Consider the following 7,569-nt stretch of genomic DNA (forward strand, 5'->3'; position numbering starts at 1 on the left):
GTCCATGTTCTGCAATGTTTTGTACTGTAAGTCTATTTTTCTCTTGTTTTTATTAATACTGATATTGTTTATGCACTTTGTAAGGTGCTGTGGACCCCTTGTGTCGCCATATCAAATTAAGAATAATAGATGTTATATCCTGAGTTCTGACAATATTGATACATGACTTTTTATATATTGTGAGAGATTCTTGGATGGATTAGGGATCACTATATATCGTCAGCATACACAAAAGAAATAACCTTCCCCTACCTGCACACTTCAGATGTCATTGTCTGAGCTAATGAGCTTGATTTAATGAGCAAAGCTATTGGCTCAATCACTAGTGCAAAAATCAGGGTGGACAACTACCAGTATTGACATCAGTTTCAAAATGATACTTTGGGGGGAATTCAATTAGCTGCAGTAAATTACCACATGCTAATTAAACCTCCAAGGCTATCCAATTAGCCCCAAAGCATGGCCACATCAGGGATTTTTTTTAGGACCTCAGTAGATTAAACACATATCACAGATTCTATGTGTTTTTTTTCTAAACAGATAATTTTTCAAGAGAAATAATTAGCTTAAATTGAATTGCCCAAAGCTAGAAAAACGGGGGAAAAGTCCAGTTTTTTACCCCGAAAAATTTTCGGGGCTAATTGAATACCCCCCCTTTATCAGAAGTTCTATTGATCATGGCTGATGGGTCTGAACACACCATTCATATAGTCCCCAGTAATGCTGAAACACTCTTAAGATGGATTTTGAGGGTGCATTTGATGCATTGCAAATTAGGAAGATTAATGTTTCATGAAGTACTGCAGGTGGGGAGCAGGGCGGGAGACTAAAGTGTAAAGAGAGGCGAAGGTCATAGGCAGAACAGAGCGGTTGAGTTGGGTAATATTTCATGACAAGGACAGATACGGGAAACTTAGAATATCTCTCTTAGTATTCTACCTATTGTGGTGTCTCCTGAATCGAGCAGAGATCTCAAATGGGGAAACCTCGTAGTTCTGTTAGGGTTGTGGAATTTTGTTTGACATCCGCAATGTCAATATTCATTATGTCAACATGAGAAATGACGACATGGTCGTAATGTCAACATTGAAAATGTTGACATGTTCATAAAGTTGACATTGACCATGATGACACTGGTGTTATGTCGAAATGTCAACATACTATTTTTTTTGTAATTCTGTCCCTAACCTAGGGCCAGCTCCAGGGGTAGCCGTGCCCTGTGCAGGATGGGTATTATTCGCCCCCTAGTCACGTAATGATGTAATTTGGGGGTGTGCCCACATGGCACTCCTCCCGTGTAATGCCTGGCTGGGGGCAAGCCCAGCACTTCGTCACTAGCTGGACTTCCCCCAACCCTCTCCCTGCACTGAATGGATGCCGCGTGTATGCGCCCAGCATCCATCCAGCTGTGGCGGTGGGGGTGCCCAACCTCCCGATCACCTGTGGGACATTTCGGCCCATGGGTGGAACAGGGGGATAGTGCCCGAAAAGTGGGACTGTCCCACTGAAATCAGGATGTTGGGAGGGGTGCGCCCTCTATGGGGTGGCGCCCCTGTTCGACCGCACTGATCGAACTTGCCTCAAGCCGGCCGTGCCCTAACCTTTAAGGTAACCCTAATGCTAATCCTAACCCTAACGGCAATCCCAACGGTACCCCTAACCCTAACCTTGAGCTTAAAGGAAATGTCTCTGTTATCTTCCACTAATCCCTGTGTTTTTCAATTACTTTTCCTGTTTGCTTTTACAAAAAGCAAGTGAGGAGTTCAAATACATCTATTACTTTTGCAATCTGGGTAAATACTGGCTGATTTTGCATGTAGCCCACAAGTAGGCAGATTTTTTTTTTTGCACTGCACTTTAGATTATAGTTTGGACACAAGGGCAGATGGGTGGGTGCAAATACCAAGCAGAAGGACTCAGCCTTCGAAGTGTAAAATTTATACACAAATGTAGAGGAAAGGGGGAGGGAGCTAATTTTAAACATAATAAGAGGTACTACCATGCCGAAACTTGTAGTACAATGGAGGAAAAAGAAACTGCAGGTGCACACTCCAGTGCTCATTCCAATATGTAAACAGTAATGTAGCAACCTGTGCCTTTCCTTGACATTTTAACCATGTCGACATCATTAATGTTGATCTTGTGCTGTCGACATTGTGAATGTCAATGCCGTGAATGACATCCTGACTGCATACCCTGCCAGGGCATAGAAAGGTTGACATCTAAAGGAAACAAAATGTCTGAAAGCCTTTTTTGAACCAAATGGGAATTATGGTAAATCTCTATGGAAACATACTAAGCCATTTCCTATCAAAGAAAGAGCAAAGAGGAAAATATGCGCCCTTCTAGTAAGCTGTGTTGAATTTAAACAAAAAAGTTTTTGTACAATGTTTAATAGATTTTTGTTTTTGCTACAGTATAACCGTTATACATTTTTATAGATCAACAGGTCAATGTTTAGTATAATCTGAAGAAATAAGCAAAATATTCATGAGTTGCTATTGACTTGTGTATGTTTTATGGGCTGTGCCCTAAATATTGAAAGCTACCATCTATCTTCTCATAGCAGTGACAATCTCTTACAGTATACAGTATATCGTGCTGAGCTCCACAGCTTGCAGAATCTCCTCTGAAGCGTACAGTAACTGTGTATCACCTGCCAAAATTTTTTTATTTTACCAGGACAAATGCATTTTGGGCAAGCAAGTAATACAATGTCATAAAAACACATTATATAATCTCTTAAAGATTATTTTCCTTTATTCAGTTACAGTTTTTGTTCCCATGCTTACAGTATTAAATGTGGTTGATAATATAGTTATTATTCATTTTATAAAATTGTCAATATTGGTTCTTTTAAGGAGATTTCTTAAAAACACTGACCTTGTTAAAAATGTATTAGTTTTCTTTATATATATATATATATATATATAAATATATATATATATATATATATATATATTTAAGATATATACAGTTGAGATGGTTGAACATTTTATGCTTAAAAACCAGTATAGGGTAATTTGTTGATGGGTAAAAAGCTCTATTGCTACTGAAAATGTTTTTGTCAGATATACTGTAGGACTTTTATCGATTCACTCTATATATCAAGGGGTTATTGCAGCTTTAGCCTCCCTATATCTGTGGACTACGGCCCATTATTTATTCCGCTCAGGCGGTTTGATATAGATGCACTAACACTTGGAGAGTGATAAAGTACCAATCAAATCAGCTCCTACACTAACTGTCATTTTGCAAACACAACCTGTAAACTGACAGGAGCTGATTGGTTGGTACTTTATATCTCTCCACTTTATCACTCTCCAAGGCTTAGTGCATCTCGCCCTGTGGCTCTTATCTATTCTCAGCATGAACTGTGCAGCTGACTCGTTATACCAGCAAGTGTCTACGTTTTAAAAGTCAGGGCAGTCAGTTATTCTGCCTGACTATTATTATTATTATTATTATTATTATTATTATTATTATTATTATTATCATTATTATTATTATTATTATTATTATTATTATTATTATTATTCTGACTGCCTGGGACTGTGCTATCTATAACAGCATTACATTAGAGATTTTGGGTCAGCCCATATCTATCAGGAGATATCATATACAACTTAATTAACCTTCTATTACTTTATTAGAGTGCCTATTAATCAAGACTAGCTATTATACTTCGGATCTGATCTGAAAGCCATTCATTACACACTAGTTAACTATGTTTATTGCAATTTATGCACATTACTGATGATATGTTTTATATTATTATCTTATATAGTGAGTGTCAATAAATTGTATTTCATAAATATTTCTTAAGAGTTTTGAGAGACTTTATTTGGCACATAGATGCACAGTCTATATAATATACTTGCTGGTTTTCTTTGCATGGAGAATCCTATTTAACAAGTATTGAAGCGGTTCATATACCACCACAATACTTGTTCTGCATACGCCATCTCAGCATGATAATACCAAGATAAAATTGTTTTTAAAAATGCTTTAATGTTTGAGAAAATAATTTTTTCAACATTGAAAGGTTTTTAAATATATTTTCACACATTTTTTTCCCTAATTTGTTTATCATTTATTTATTAGTTCCACTGCACAAACACAAGCTGGTTAGCTGATTCACGCATGGCCACATCCTCTAAGACTAGACTGGAGAAATGGTAATGTCAACTGTTATCATTCCAAGCAAATATTTCTCAGCTGCGCCATCAATATTTTATTTATTATTAGTTATTTTACTTAATGCACACATGTTCTGCAACACTTTATGGAGACTATTACCCCTTTTACACCAGAGCTAAAATCCCGGTTATTGCAGGGTTAACCCGGTAGCTCCTTGATGTAAAAGGGGAAAGGGTTGGATTGCCGGGTCGAGTGACCCGGCAATCCAACCCAGGTAACTAGCAGGGTTTAACACAGGAATAACCCGTGAAACCCTGCAGTGTAAACGCCACGATCCAGGTCACGGTGACCTGGATCATGTCGCATGCCTGCCGATTGCCCGGCTTTAGTGGCGTTTGGAGATTATGTCATCTCCAAGCATTCACTTCAATGCCAGAAAAGCCGGGTCTATGCAGACCCCACTCCGGTATGAACGGCACCAGCTCGGGAAAATCCTGGGTCGGTGCCGGCTAAATTCTGGGTCTGATCCGGATTGGAACCCTGTTCCAACCTCTGGGTCAGACACAGAATTTTGGTGTAAAAGTGGTATATATAGCCATTCACATCAGTCCCTGCCCCAGTGGAGCTTGCAATCTATTCCGTATCACATGTACACACATACACGCCAGGGTTAATTTTGTTGGGAGCAGTATTAACCACCCAGTATATTCTTGAAGTGTGGGAGGAAATTGGAGTACCTGGCAAAACCCATGCAAGCACGGGGAGAATATAAAAACTCCACACAATTAGGGCCATGGTGGGAATCGAACCATGCTGTCCATATGATAAATTGCCGAAATAAGTCTGCTTTATTGCCTCAAAAAATGCTATGGAATTTCCCTGTTTACACAGCCTTTCCTAGGAGGATAACAAGTCTCCCTCAAATATGAAATTCACTCAAAACTGAAAACTATCTGAAGCTGTTGAACTAATCCTTTTATTTGATTGGTCTGATTTGCAATAATCAAATAAAATTAGCATTTATTAATTTACTGATAAAAGTGAAAACTCCTGTGAAGCCAGTATAATGCATGTATGGCAAATGGAAGATTAAGTTTAGGGAGTGTAGCGGGGTTAGGTTTTGTGGGGAAGGTTAGGCACCCCTAGGGGGGGAGGGTTAGGGTTAGGCAACCCCGGTGGTACGGTAGGGATAGGCATCCCCCTGGAGGGTTAGGTTTAGAGTGCGGGAAGGGAGGGTTAGGCTTGGGCACCCCCGGGGGGGATTTAGGGTTAGGCATCACCCGGGGAGATTTAGGGTTAGGCATCCCTAAGGGAGGGTTAGGGTTAGGGAGGGCAGAGCGGAGGGTTAGGGTACTTACAAGCCGGCATCGGGATCTCCTGCCGTCGGGCTTCTCATGTCAGCTGCTGGTATTACATACTGATTCCCATGAAAAGCAGATAACAAACTGTAGTCTGGCTCATGCAAAGTGCAGTTTATGTAATACTTCAGACATATACTATACAGGGACAGCCATCATAGTAAGCTATTAGATCTGCAGTAGAGCCAGCCCATTTGAGCTGGGCACCATTCCACAATCCTAGTCCCTTGTTCTACGGTGCACTAGAGTTTGGGAGTCTGTGTGAGTGGCAGGAGAACCTAGCACTGCCCTGGACATATATGTACACATTGGTCTCCTTATATACTTTATACTGTATTAATATAGTATTAATAATTAACCCTATAAATGGTCTAGAGTAAAGGCTGCAAGGGAGTCTATAGCATAAACTGTAGTTGAAAGGGTCTAAAAAATAATTTTTCTGTATCAAACATCTACAGATATAAACATTCAAAGTCAAGATCATTTCTACATTACACATATGATTTTTTATTAATGGCTCATTTATGGCAGGGTAAGCCCTGTAAAATGGAAAAGATATACTTCTATTATTCTGATGATTGAACTATTGTCACAGCATTAATAATGGATTAGTGTTCATGGCTTTTACACAACTGTTGGTTTTCTTTACATTCTGATCTTGCATTGCCCGGACATTGTTCATGCGCTTAGCAGGACAGATTTCAAATATGCAAACTATTGTCTGTTTCCATTGATGACAACAGAAAGTAAATTGTAAATTTTTCAAACGGAAACCTGTATGGTGTTGTAACTACAGTCAGTGTCATTTTTCATCACAGTGCTTGAGTGACTGGGAGCTCGCTGTCCTACTGTCATGTGGTGACCTTCCTATAATGACAAAGAGTTTTTTTCTTTCTGCTTTGACTCTAACCTTTTCAAAGCTATCACTTCTCTGCTCTGCAGCATTAACGGAAACACAATGAATAATAAATGTATCACAGGATATTTGTTACAAATGGACACTAGGATTTTTCTATAAAACAGCAATTGGTCATATTTGGTTGGTTTGAATGTGGAATGTGTGAGAGGTCTATGAAGTCCTTGTGGCATACTTAAATTCTGAAGAACAAATTCAATTGGTTTCTTTTAATTGCTCTGGGCATTAGATCCCTTAAATGGGAGTTAAAAACCACCTGAGGGCTCTCTTTTTCCATCTAAAAAAAAAAAAAGTAAAAAAAAAAACAATGAAATTCATGGTGGGACTAATATTTTAATTGACTTGGGAAGAATTAATAAATCCTATACTTCCTGTTTTGTAAATCACACGGGACTGCAATTTGATAAGGGCCTATTTAATAATGTGGAGCAGGGAGTATCATGCGGCAAATGAGAAAAAACGAAATTAAATTATGTATTACTTGTCTTCAACTTCTGAATATAGGTTGTTTTAAAAATCAAGGTCATATCAAATAAATCATATAATATCATATTGGAACAGTGGTCGTCTGGGGAGTGCAGGGCCCTCCACTACATCATTTGTAGTCGAATATATATATATATATATATATATATATATATATATATATATCTATAGCTGTATGCTCCGTTATGTGTGTTGCCAAAATCAGGGAATAATACAAAGCATTTGTTTAATTGGTGATTGAATTGTAGTACCATATATTTTATCAATATTATATATATAACTTCTCCTCAACCGAACAGCCAGTTTACCTAATGGGTATTATTATATTATTTTAATTCCCTTGCTTAAGAGCTAATGTAGACACTTGCTCTACAGTACTTATAAAACCTGGGTGATCTGATTGTAACAATTCTATATAACCAACAAATCTGATGTGGTGTTTGATTTAATTATGCACTTTTTATGTGTTGTTTGTGTGAGAAATAAATGATTTAAAATTATTACACTATAAGGACTCTCTTCTCTCCCTGCTCCAAAACGGTTTTTGGGAGTAAGGTACCTCTCATCTAATAAGGGGACAAAGTGAGGAGATTCAAGAGCAATATACTACATGCCCATTTATTAGGTCTACACGGTACGCAAATTTGTGCAAAAGTGTGTTGAAATTCT

Source organism: Taudactylus pleione, unplaced genomic scaffold (assembly GCF_031769625.1).
Source record: "Taudactylus pleione unplaced genomic scaffold, aTauple2 ptg000184l, whole genome shotgun sequence".
Taxonomy (NCBI): domain Eukaryota; kingdom Metazoa; phylum Chordata; class Amphibia; order Anura; family Myobatrachidae; genus Taudactylus; species Taudactylus pleione.